The following is a 12,095-nucleotide window of genomic DNA, read 5'->3' as shown; positions in this document are numbered from 1 at the left end:
TTTCTTTCTTTCTTTCTTTCTTTCTTTCTTTCGTATGTTTAGAGTTTTGATTATCCAGTCTTATTTGTTCTTTATATGTATCTTTCTCTAGGGAAATTTTCTACTGATTTGTTTGAATATATTTTTTGGGCTGTTGACCTGGATATTTTCCTTTTTCTATTTCTATTATTTTTAGATTTGGTCTTAGATACTTAGATAATTTCCTGGATGTTTTGTGCCAGGAGTTTTTAGGTTTAATGGTTTCTTTGACCAATGTATCCATTTCTTATAATTTGTCTTCTTTTAGTGTATCTTCTGTGGTTCCTGTTCATGTTCTTAAATTTTTCATTTCCAAATTTCCCTCTGTTTGGGTTTACTTGGATAATTCTATTTCCACTTTCAGGTTTTGAACTCCTTTCTTTCCACTGTTTGAATTTTCATAGATTTTTTTTCTTAAAAAATGCATTTGTTTCCTTTTTAAGGATCTCTATTATATTCATAAAGCTGTTTTAAGATTGTGCTTCCAATATGTGGTATGGTTCCTCAGCTCTAGTGGGAACATACTGCCCTGGCTCTTTTTGTTTATATTTTTCCTCTCGTGCCCAATCTGAGTTTGTAAATATTGTAATTCTGGTACAATATTTACAATCTCAGATATCTGATATCTGGTGTTGTTGTTGTTGGATGGGTGTTTTGTTCCTGGGTTTCTCTTTCCTCTCTGATTCTTAGGAGTGTGGCGTGTGCGTTTTGCTTGGTAGGGAAATCTGAGTTCTTGAGAGGTGTGGGCACTGAAGTTCTAAGTAAGATGTGTGTCTTAGTCAGTGTTCTATTACTGTGAAGAGTCATCATGACCGTGGTAACTCTTACAAAGGGAAACATTTAATTTGGGTGACTTACAGGTTAGAGGTTTAGCCTATTATTATCATGGTGGAAATCCTGGTAGTTTGCCCACAGACATAGTGCTCTTGAGTAGCTGAGAGTTCTTCTATATCTGGATCCACCGACAGTAGGAAGAGAGGACACTTGTCCTGGTTAGTGCATTTGAAACCCCAAAGCTCATCCTTGGTAAGACACTTCCTCCAAGGCTACACCTACCCCAACAAGGTCACCTCTACCCCAGCAAGGCCACACCTCCTAATGCAAATTCCTAAGCATTCAAATATATGAGCTAATGTAGACAGTTCTCATTCAAACCACCACAATGTGTTTCTGGGTACTGGGGAGCTGACTTGTAGGAGTGATGTTGGCTTGATATGGGAGGGAGAGTGCTAGGGAGGTTTATATGAGGAATGAAAATAGAGTGTTCACCGGGATCTGCTTTGTTAGTCCCCTGGGAATGGGGGAAGAGAGTGAGGAGAGTCCATAGCCATAGGTTTGTTATAGAGCTGTGGGTAAGATTGGGGAACTGAACGTGGAGGAATGGAGGGAGAGATGAATATCTGCAATTAGTGTACTTGCTTCCCTGGTTAGAGTGGCCGGTGGGTTCTAGGGAGTTCCTGCTGGAGTTGTGTCTAGGATAAAGCAGTCTCTCTCTCTCTCTCTCTCTCTCTCTCTCTGTGGGTGGGTGGGTGGGTGGGTGGTGGGTAGGGAGTTAGAAGGGGAAGATGTATGTAGTGCACTAGAGAGATGGGGCAGGAGGAGGGGAGATGTTAGCAAGTAGTCTGCTGCAGAGGATGAGACTGGGGCTTGAATTTGGAGTAGCTGAGGGAGAGGTGAAGATTTGGTATTATCCTACCTGTTTTGCCAGCCACAGTCTCACTACTGTATTTATATTTATTTTGTATTTGTATTTATAAAGATACTATCATTTCTAGTATAGTTTACTTTCAAATATATTAGGAGAAAAATAACCTTTATGACTTACCATTTCATCATTGTTTGGTAGATAAATATGCTTTTAAAATTGACATTATAGAATTGTCAGATCATAGCAGAACTTATGAATGTTATATATCATTTGGGTAGTCAGTGACAGGACTAGAAACCTTAGGTACTAATGGATTTAGTCATCCTATTGACCCTCACAAATTTGCCTCATTAATATGCCAGTAGCATCTTCTAATGGATTTCTGAATGAAGTTATTCATTAGCTCTTTGGAAAGAAAAACAATGAATGAATGATGTGAAAGTGAAGATGCTTCCATCTAGGTTTTTGGTTGCTTGTCCTTACTCATGTCAGTCTAAATGTGGATGAACTGGATGCCCCACTTTGGACTTGATGATTATGATGACAAAGCACTTTTGTGTGCTCTATATAGAAGATTTTGGTTAGTTTATAACTCATTGACTTTCAGGAAGGTCATAAGAGTCATTCTTAAGAATTTGTCTGTGTGTAATGCACTTTAGAAGCCCTATTACCTTAATGTTAGAACAAAATATTTGATAGCATATATTATTCATAAATTTTTCCATTTGCTCCTCATCAGTATTTATTTATTTATTTATTTATTAATATTCTAGCTGTCTAGTTTAACTCATTGCATCAGTGCTGGTTGGGTTGAGAAATATTGTGTAAAGAATGTACATAGCTTATGGAAGTAGCAACACAAATAGTAACATTAATGACTTTTCTCCCTTATTTTTAGTGTAATACTGACCTGATTGTTTTTTTATAATAGCTTCTATGTTTTTTTTTTTTAACTTTTTACTTTGTTGCATTAAGAATATGGGCAAGAAATATTTCTTATTTTACTGCATTTAATGTGCATAGATTTTCTACTCTGTTTATTTTGGTTTTGAGACAGGGTTTCTTTGTGTAGTACTGGCCGGCCTGGAACTAGGTTCGATAGCTCACAGTGTCCTCAAATTCTGAGTGTTGTTGGCTCATACCTTTAATCCTAGTACTCAGGAGGCAGAGGCAGGCAGATCTCTGTGAGTTCTACTTTATTGATTGATTGATTGATTGATTACATGTGTAAATAAAGATAGTGCAGTTGCTGTCATGGTATGCATGTGGAGGTCAGAAGAGCTTACAGCAGGGTTTTTTGTTTCTGCTGTTAGGTTATTCACTCCAGGCTTAGAGGGTCTGAACTTGGGGGAAAGTTTAGAAACTCTGAGTACCATATTGTTAGGATTATTAATGTGGGCCATGTTACCTGGCTTTTATGTGGGTTCCAGAGATTAATTAAGATTCTCAGGGAAGCACTTTCTCTGGGCCCCGATTTCTATGATTCTTTATCTGCCTTTTGAGCCTGTGTAGAAGAGATTTGTATTTCCAGTTTGGGGCAAACAGTATTTCATCCTGATAAGGTGGCTTTGAACTTCCATCGGGGCTTCTGACCTCCGTTATGTATTATGTATTTGTTACAAAATGGGTCTCTTTCCTACTGACTTGTAACTTCACCATTATGGTTATTTTCCATAGTCTCCTTTCATCTCTTTGATTTTAAATCCTGCTGTTTCCTTGCACATGGTAGAATTCAAGATATTTCTTGACCATATTACATTGCTTTGTACAGTAAAATTACTCTAAATGCTAGAAAAAGCTCTGGTTTTGTATTAGAAAGAAATGTTATTTTTTTCTTACAGAAGACAGATATGCAAAATAGATGAGAGAAAAGAGAGGCTGGGAAAGATGGAGAGAAAGGAAAAATGGAAAGGCCGTAAGAAAAAAGCCACAATTTTTTTTCGGGGGAGGGCAACAGGACAAGAACTATGGTTTTGAATTTTAAAGAAGGATAGAGCAATGGTATTGAAATTTTAAGAATGAATTTATAGTAAGTCTGATCTTATCTTGTTTATGATCATTTCCTATAAGATATTTAATAGTGTTTAACTGGCAGACTTTTGGTAAGAGATTATACTGGTTAGTTTGTTTTTGTCAACTTAGCATAAACCTAGACATATCTGGAAAGAGGAGCTCTCAATTGAGGACTTACCTCCATCAGGTTGGATCTAGTTTCTCTCTGTGTGGGCGTTTCTTGAGTAATCATTAATGTGGGAGCATTCACCTAATTGGGAGTGGTGACACCCTTGGGTAAGTGGTCCTTGCTTGTATAAGAAACCAGAGTGAATGAAGCTGAGGAACAAATCAGTAAGCAGCACTCCTCCATTAATTAGCCTAGATTTCAGTTCCCGCCTGCAGGGTCTGTTCAAGCTACTGCCCTGACTTCTCTTCACGGTGGACCGGAAGTTGTAAGGTGACCCCTTTCCTCTCTGTGGTATATATATGTATATATGTATATGTATGTGTGTGTGTATATATATATATATATATATATATATATATATATATATATATATATATATATATATTTTTATAAAATGGATATGTATGTGTGTGTGTATATATATATATATATATATATATATATATATATATATATATATATATATATATATGTGTGTGTATATATATATATATATATATATATATATATATATATATATATATATATATATGGTTCAGTTTAATGTATATATAGTGTTTTCCTCACATTTGTTGCCTCTTACTAGATAATTAACAAATGATAACTGCTACTCTGCCAGGAGGAGGAGGTGAAGCTTAGAATGCTGAGGTCATGGAGCTAGTGAATTGTGGAGAGTGAATTGAGACAGGGAGGTCCTTCTTATTCTATAGCAGTATTTTTCAAACAGTATACTTCACAATTGCTTGAAAGGCTTTTTTAAAACACTGGGCTCCATTCCAAAGTTTTTAGTTTTTTGAGAGTTGTGGGAAAGGTGGGAACTGAGAAACTGATGTAACAAGTTCTCAGTTGCTATTGGTGTGTAGATACTACCACTGAGAATGAGTACCCGCCCTCCGCAGTGTGTTTCTCAACCTGGGTACACATAAGGAAACCATCAGATGAACATCTGAAAAGTACTGATGGGACGCAGCCTTTGGGGCCGAATGTGACAGACAGGAGTTGTTTCTTTTCTTTTACTTTGAAATTTGCCAAGTGATTCCTATGTACAACCAATGTAGGAAGCAATAATATGATTTAAACTAGGCTTTTTCAATTTTCTATTTGAACTCAGTACTAGGTCAAGCAGCTGATTCCCCCCCCCCCCCGTTTAACTAAGTATTTTACCTGCTTTAAAAATAATCATTCCATGATGAGATTTATTTATTTAATTGTATTTTGAAGTTGTGTATTCAATAAATTAAAAAAACAGACAAGCAGTGATATACCAAATACAGGCATTATAAGGATTTTTTTTTTTTAAAGTAAATGTATGTTTAGAATAAAATGTTTTTACAAAAGCCAGAACTGGATTCTGGTAAAGCAGTTTAGTAAAACAAGGCACAATGTTTAAGGCAAAATTTATGAAGAAAATATCAAGTTAATATAAGATCATATTTTTTAATATCCTTTGGGGGAAGAGGCACAAGAATGTGTATTATTTATGTTTATAAATCCATCTTCAATCTCAATCAGGGTGTCTTGAATGAATTCCTCACTGTCCAGGATAGATTTTATGTTCCTACTTGACAGAAAGAATAATGTACCAGAGGTGGACTTGAAATATTAACTAAATGAAGAAACCTATTAAAAATTTAACACAAACAACCACATTAACTACTTACTGCAGTTTAAAAGTTTTGGCTGTGATTTCATTCTTTTTCCTAAGAGGCAATTGGGAGCTTTTTGTTCTAAGGTTGCTGTTATTCGTCAGATCACCTAATGTTTGTTAGCTTTGTGTATCTTAGGAGGCTATAAGTGAAAATTATTGGATTGATTAAAGAAGTCATGTCTTTGTTGTTTTATCTAGTCAGTAAATGTATACATACCAACATGTGAAGTCATTTACTGACTAAGAATATACCACATAATTTCTTTAACCTTTATGAAATAAAATTATAAGACCTCCAGTCGATGACTAAGGTTATCATTGCCTATCATCCCCCCAAACCTACAACTAATTCTTCCTTTCCTGCTGAGTGGTTCTAAAACTTATGAAAAATACTTTTATTAAAGGTTTAGAATTTACCAATTTCAAGCCTTGTTTTCACACTATCACCTCTAAGTAGGACCATTACAGTATTTTGAAAAAAAAAAAAAAACCCAAAAAAGTCAATAACTGTTTCTTTAAAAAAAATTGTAATGTATTTTAAACTCTTAGAGGTGAGCAACTGCTTTTAATCCTTAATTTGTTCCTTTAGAATGCAAATTTTAGGTTTACAAAGATTTTGAGCTTTTAAAGAAATATGCCTACAGGCTAGATTGGTGGTAGCCTTTAGGGAGACATTTAGCTTGGTGTGAAATGAATAGTTGTCAAAAGATCTTGAACTGGGTTCCAAAAGATGAAGTGCAAAGGTTATGAAAGATTGAGGAAAACTAATCTTATTTAATTTGGCTAACTATATGACATAACTGAAGAAAAAGAGACAACAAACAATAGTAACATGATGTAAATTAATAAAAACACGACAGCGTTTTCTGCGGATATTGTAAAAAGATTGTACTTGTGAAAAACTTAAACAAAAAAACGTACTACATTCTCAACTCCCACCCCTACCGACGGAGAACAAGGGTTCTTAGTGTTCATTGTCAGATTTGTTTTTAATTTGCATTTTCTTGGTATCTAGAGCTATAGAACACTATTAAAAATAGTTATTGGCCATTTGTGCTTCTTTGTTTGAAAAGTGTCTATTTAGTTCATTACCCCATTGTTTGATTGGCAGTTTTGCCTGCTTGGTATTTAATTTATTCAATTCATTGTAAATTCTGCTTATTAATCACATGTATTAAGGGTAGCTGGTAAAGATTTCTCCCTTTTCGTGGGCTGTTTGCTCTACCGCTTGTTTCCTCTACTGTAAAAACCCCTTGTAGTTTCACAGTGACTCATCTGTTGATATTGGGGTTAATCCTGTGCTATTTATTGGTGTTCTATGAAAACAGTTGTTGCCTACCACAGCATGTTCAAGAGTGTACTCTTTGTTTTCTTCTAGAAGCGTTAGTGTTTTACGGTTTAAATTAAAGTTGGATCCTTTTTTGAATTTTGTGCAAGGTAAAAGGTAATCTAAATTCTGTCTTCTGTAGGTAGAAATCCATTTTTGCAAGCACCATTTATTGGAGAGGCTATTTTCTAGTGTTTGTTTTGCTACCATTGTAAAGAATTAAGTAATCATAGCTTTGTTGTTTTGTTTCTGGTCCCTTTTTCTATTGTTCCTTTTTTGGAATTTTTTAAATGGATTTTTTTTCTAATTTCTTTTCCGAGAGTACACTATTAGTATAAATTAAGGCTCTTGTTTTATTTTCTTTAATACTGATTTTATATCTTACAATTTTGCTTTAAGCATTTATTAGTTTCTTAGTTTATTATCCTTGACCAGTCTGCTTCCTATAATTCTTCCTCCCCCTCTTTTGAAGTATTCCTGGGCCCCATCTAATGTTTGGCTGTGGGATTCTTCAGGTCTTTCCATCAGTTGCTGTGTGAAGCCTCTCTGATATATATGATGGGGCTAGGTACCAATCTGTGAATTTAACAGAATATCATTAATCATTTCATTGATTTTATTTATTTATTTATTTATTTATTTATTTATTTATTTATTTATTGCCAATCACCTTTGATTCTAATTTGGGTCTCTGTACTATATAGCCTCTCCAGGTAGTGGCATGGGTGGGCTTTCACTCATGGTGTGAGTCTCAATGTGAACTACTCATTGCTTGACCACTCCTACAGTTTCTGGACCACCATTATTCCAGTACATCTTTTTGCAGGACAAATTGTAGGTTGAAGGTTTTGTGGCTGGGTTAGTGTCCCAATCCTTCCACTAGAAGTCTTGTCTGGTTACAGGAGATGGCTGGTTCAGGCTCTGCTTCCCTCATGGTTAGAAACCTTAGGTAGGGTCATTCTTCTTGATTCTTGGGGGATTTCATTGCATTAGATTTCTAGCTTGTCACAGAGATGCCCCTTTCACAATTCCATTTGTCTTAGGACTCGCTCCCTCTGTCTTCCCTCACCTGATCTCTTGTGTTCTCATCCCCAGATCCTCACCCCATTTTTTAACTAATAAAATTAATTTAAATATTTAAAAATACTTGATATAAGCTGTGCTTGGTATACAACTTTAATCCTGGTACTGCAGAGGCGGAGGCGGAGACGGAGGCAGGGAGGCAGAGGCAGGGAGGCAGAGGCAGAGGCAGGCATATCTCTGAGTTTGAGGCCACCCTGGTGTACATATACAGACAGGGATGTGGACGTCAAACTTGTGAAGGAAAATGTGGGATGGAGAGCAAGGTACTACAGCCTCCTATGAATCCTCCAAGAGTCCTGATTTGTCATGCCTGACATTAGATCTAAGATGGCTCCTACAACACTGGTGAGACAACAAAAAGGAACTCTAGTCAGGGTGGTAGCTACTTCTGCCCTCCCAGCTCCCCTTTTGAGTTACCCTCATCAGGCAAGGCTTTCATTGGGACACGGTGACAGTGTGGAAAAATTGGATTGTCCTTGGTTTTAGGGCCTTTGGATCCGCTTAAACACTGAATGCAAGCTTATAAGGAGCTGCGCAATAAACTCAGATCTGCACTGTGATGCTGGTCTTTGAAGTCTGATTCCCAGGATTCATCATCTCTCACTACCCATCCTTCTTGGTCCTGTTCCCACAGACAGAGCTAGTTCTAGGATACCCAGGGCTACCCAGAGAAACATTGTCTTGAAAAACTGAAAGAAAACAAAACAAAACCCCCCAAAACATCCAAAATTGAAAAAACAAACCAAAACCAAAATAACAACAACAACAACAAACTTGGTACAAAACCAAGGAAGGGAAGATTGATTTCAGCTCAGGGGCTTGGGGGTTTAGTATATCATGGCAAACAGCTCAAGGTGGGAGAATCATGTAGAGGCAGTTGTTCATATCCTAGCATACATGAGATATTAAGAAAGAGGCCTGTGAACCATAACCTTCAAAGGCCTATATTCCCCAGTTTGTTATATCTCTTAAAGGTTCCGTTGTCTTCCCTAAATAATGCAATCAGCTAAAGAATGGTTTAAAACATGAGCTTGGATAAAAGGTTCAATGTTAAACCATGACAAAGGTCTTGCTCCTATTTGGATCACTGTTTATTTAGAATTATTTATTTTGACTTTTGAATAATTTATTTTTTTCCTAAATAATTAAAAGCTTATTAAACATAATTCTGTATTGACAGCTCTACTGTTTAAATGTTTATGTCTGTCATTTGACTGTCTTTAACACTTAAACTTTTAAGCAGGTTTGATGACTGTATACAGTACTAGACTTTTGCAGGTGTATTTTAGGATAGGATCTTATGGTTCCAGTCTGTCTTCCAACTTTGCATTTTCCTGCCTCATCTTCCCAAGTGCTGGGATTACATATTTGTGCGGCTATACCTTGCCTTGATTCTTTTCTGATGGCTGGATGTTCATAGACTTGTTGACAGCAATACTCTTTATCTATGTTTATAGGAATGAATAAAAAGATTTCTATAATTTGCTCTTCAGTATTATTTTACTTATTTTTATACTTAAGGATTATTTTAAAAAGTTGAAGAATTCTGTTTACTTGGCCAAAATTCTACAGTTTTGGACATGAGGACTTGCATTTTTATATTCTGATCTCGTGACTCAATATACATACAACTACAATTTTTTTGTGTATACTTCTAGAGATATGTATGAATTCTTTATTGTATATTACAATATGTAGTAATATATAATATAATATAATATGTACATATACACATGTATAAAAATATATACACAGTCCAGAGTTATTTGGGAAGAAGGAGCCTGAATAAAAAAAATGCCCCCATCAGATTGGTCTATGGGAATGAGAATGGTAAATGTTCTTAATTGATAATTGATGTGGGCTGAGCTCATGGTAAGTGGTAACACTGCTGGGCTGGTGGTCCTGGGGGTTTTGAAAAATTAGGTTGAGAAAGCCTTGAGGAGCAAACCAGTAAGCAACAGTCCTCCATGGCCTCTGCTTCAGTTTCTGCCTCCAAGTTCCTGCCCTGACTTCCTTCAATGATGGACTATTTACTTGGAAGTATAAGCTGAAATATAAAGTCTTTCCTCACCCAGGTCCTTTTGGTCATCTTATCACTGTGTACTGGCTGGTTTTGTGTGTCAACTTGACACAAGCTGGAGTTATCACAGAGAAAGGAGACTCCCTTGAGGAAGTGCCTCCATGAGATCCAGTTGTATGGAGTTTTATTAATTAGTGATCAAGGGTGGGAGGGCCTATTGTGGGTAGTGCCATCCCTGAGGTAGTAGTCCTGGGTTTTATAAGAAAGCAAGCAAGCCAGTAAGTAATATCCCTCCATGGTCTCTGCTTCAGCTCCTGCTTCCTGATGAGCTTGAGTTTCAGTCCTGACTTCCTTTGGTGATGAACAGCAATGTGGAAGTTTAAGCTGAATAAATCCTTTCCTCCCCGCTTCTTGGTCATGATGTTTTATGCAGGAATAGAAACCTCGACTAAGACAAATTGGTACCAGAAGTGGGGTATTCCTGTGACAACCTGACCATGTTTTGGGGAGGACTGTGGAAGGACTTTGGAACTATGGACTAGAAAAGCCATAGGGTATCTGTAGCAACTTGGAAGATAATGTTGAGAACAGTGTAAACAATGGAGGTCTGGCTTGTGAAGTTTCAGAGGGAAGACTAAAGACTTATCAGGGCCACTGCTGTTTTGATTCTGAAGATTCTGTGGTTTTGGTTAGCTGAGGCATAAGAATCAGCTGTGATTAACAAGATACCAGAACTATTAAATTGCAACCTTTGCATTACTTGGACTATTGATGGTGGTTAGCTGGAACTAAGAAATTAGTGGTGATTAAGAAGATTTCATTGAGTTGAAATCTTCTGGGAAGTGTTTTCTGAGAGCACAAAGAGGTTGTGTTCCAGAGATAGCCAAGGATGTACCTCGAGCTGTGACTAGACTTGTTAATATTTAAGAGTCACTCAGGTGGTACTGGTTTTGAAGACATGAGGAGGTCATGAAGAACATCTGAGGGTCAGCACTGTGAGAGGCCATAGAAGACCATTGATGAAGGTGCACCCTCAGTTGAAATTGATGGCTCAGGACTATGAGAGACTATTGGTGAAGCCTAGTTGCAGCAGAAGACAGCGGTGTTTTGGAGATAACATTACCATGAGATGACCGCCAAGAACAGCAGCGGCAGCATTGTACAGGCAGCTGGAGCCTAGAAGACAAGGATTGTGCCACAAAGGGCAGAGCTGGAGAAGTGATTCAAGCCCTTGCAGGAGCCCAGGAGATTGTGAGTGGATCCCAGACATTGGACAGTTAGAGTTTGATTTTGCTTTTGATTGTGACTATGCCCTGATATTTTTCCCTCTTGAAGTAAGAAAGTATTTTAGTGTAGCCCATAGTTGAGAGACTTTGAACTGTAAAAAGACTGAATTTCAAGAAATTGGATATTTTAAAGGGATTCAAATTTTAATATGTAAGAATTTGTAGTCTGTGTGACTTTTAAAGTTACTTAGATCTTGGAGATGAGTAAGAAAGTAAGGGTTGAGGCTTAGTAGTGATTTGTTTGTGTGTCAAGTTGACAAGGGGTCAGTTGTAGTGGCTGGCTTTGTGTGTCAACTTGACACAAGCTGGAGTTATCACAGAGAAAGGAGACTCCCTTGAGGAAATGCCTCCATGAGATCCAGTTGTAAGTTTTATTAATTAGTGATCAAGGGTGGGAGGGCCTATTTTGGGTGGTACCATCCCTGGGCTGGTAGTCTTGGGGTTCTATAAGAAAGCAAGCTGAGCAACCCAGGGGAAGCAAGCCAGTAAGCAGCACCTCTCCATGGCTTCTGCATCAGCTCCTGCCTCCTGCTTCCTGCCCTGTGTAATTGGTGATGAACAGCAATGTGGAAATGCTAGCTGAATAAAACCCTTTGTTCCCCAACTTGCTTCTTGGTCATGACATTTGTGCAGGAATAGAATAAATATTTTATTCCCTGACTAAGACACACTGTAATTAAAACCATAACACTCACAGTTTATTTTGATGCTCTTCAGCCCACTACAATCCCTTGTTCTTGTCCTACTCCTGCTGATCCCCTTACTCTTCTCAATGATTCCATCTTCTAAAAGCATACTTTCTTGTCCTAGATAAACTGCATACAGGGCATAAGTATTGTCATTCACATATGAATTATTTCCACACTTTTTTTTTGTTTTTTTT

At 37.1% G+C, this 12,095-nt stretch overlaps 1 protein-coding gene across 4 annotated transcripts in view; it reads left to right on the top strand.

Moving 5' to 3' along the window:
• Gtdc1 (glycosyltransferase like domain containing 1) overlaps positions 1-12,095 on the top strand; it is a 345,861-nt gene that overhangs the window by 55,892 nt on the left and 277,874 nt on the right. Inside the window, exon 1 of one of the 4 annotated variants that reach the window (XM_029536419.1) lies at positions 4,472-4,476. The exons of the other annotated variants lie outside the window; for them this stretch is intronic. The gene's annotated coding sequence lies outside the window, so the exon portion shown is untranslated. Of the gene's footprint in view, positions 1-4,471; positions 4,477-12,095 lie in introns of those variants that run through there. 4 annotated transcript variants of the gene reach the window in all.

The sequence above is a fragment of the Mus pahari genome, chromosome 3, assembly GCF_900095145.1.
Source record: "Mus pahari chromosome 3, PAHARI_EIJ_v1.1, whole genome shotgun sequence".
Taxonomy (NCBI): domain Eukaryota; kingdom Metazoa; phylum Chordata; class Mammalia; order Rodentia; family Muridae; genus Mus; species Mus pahari.
The sequence above is the reverse complement of the archived record's forward strand: the minus strand, read 5'-3'. Positions and strand labels throughout refer to the sequence as shown.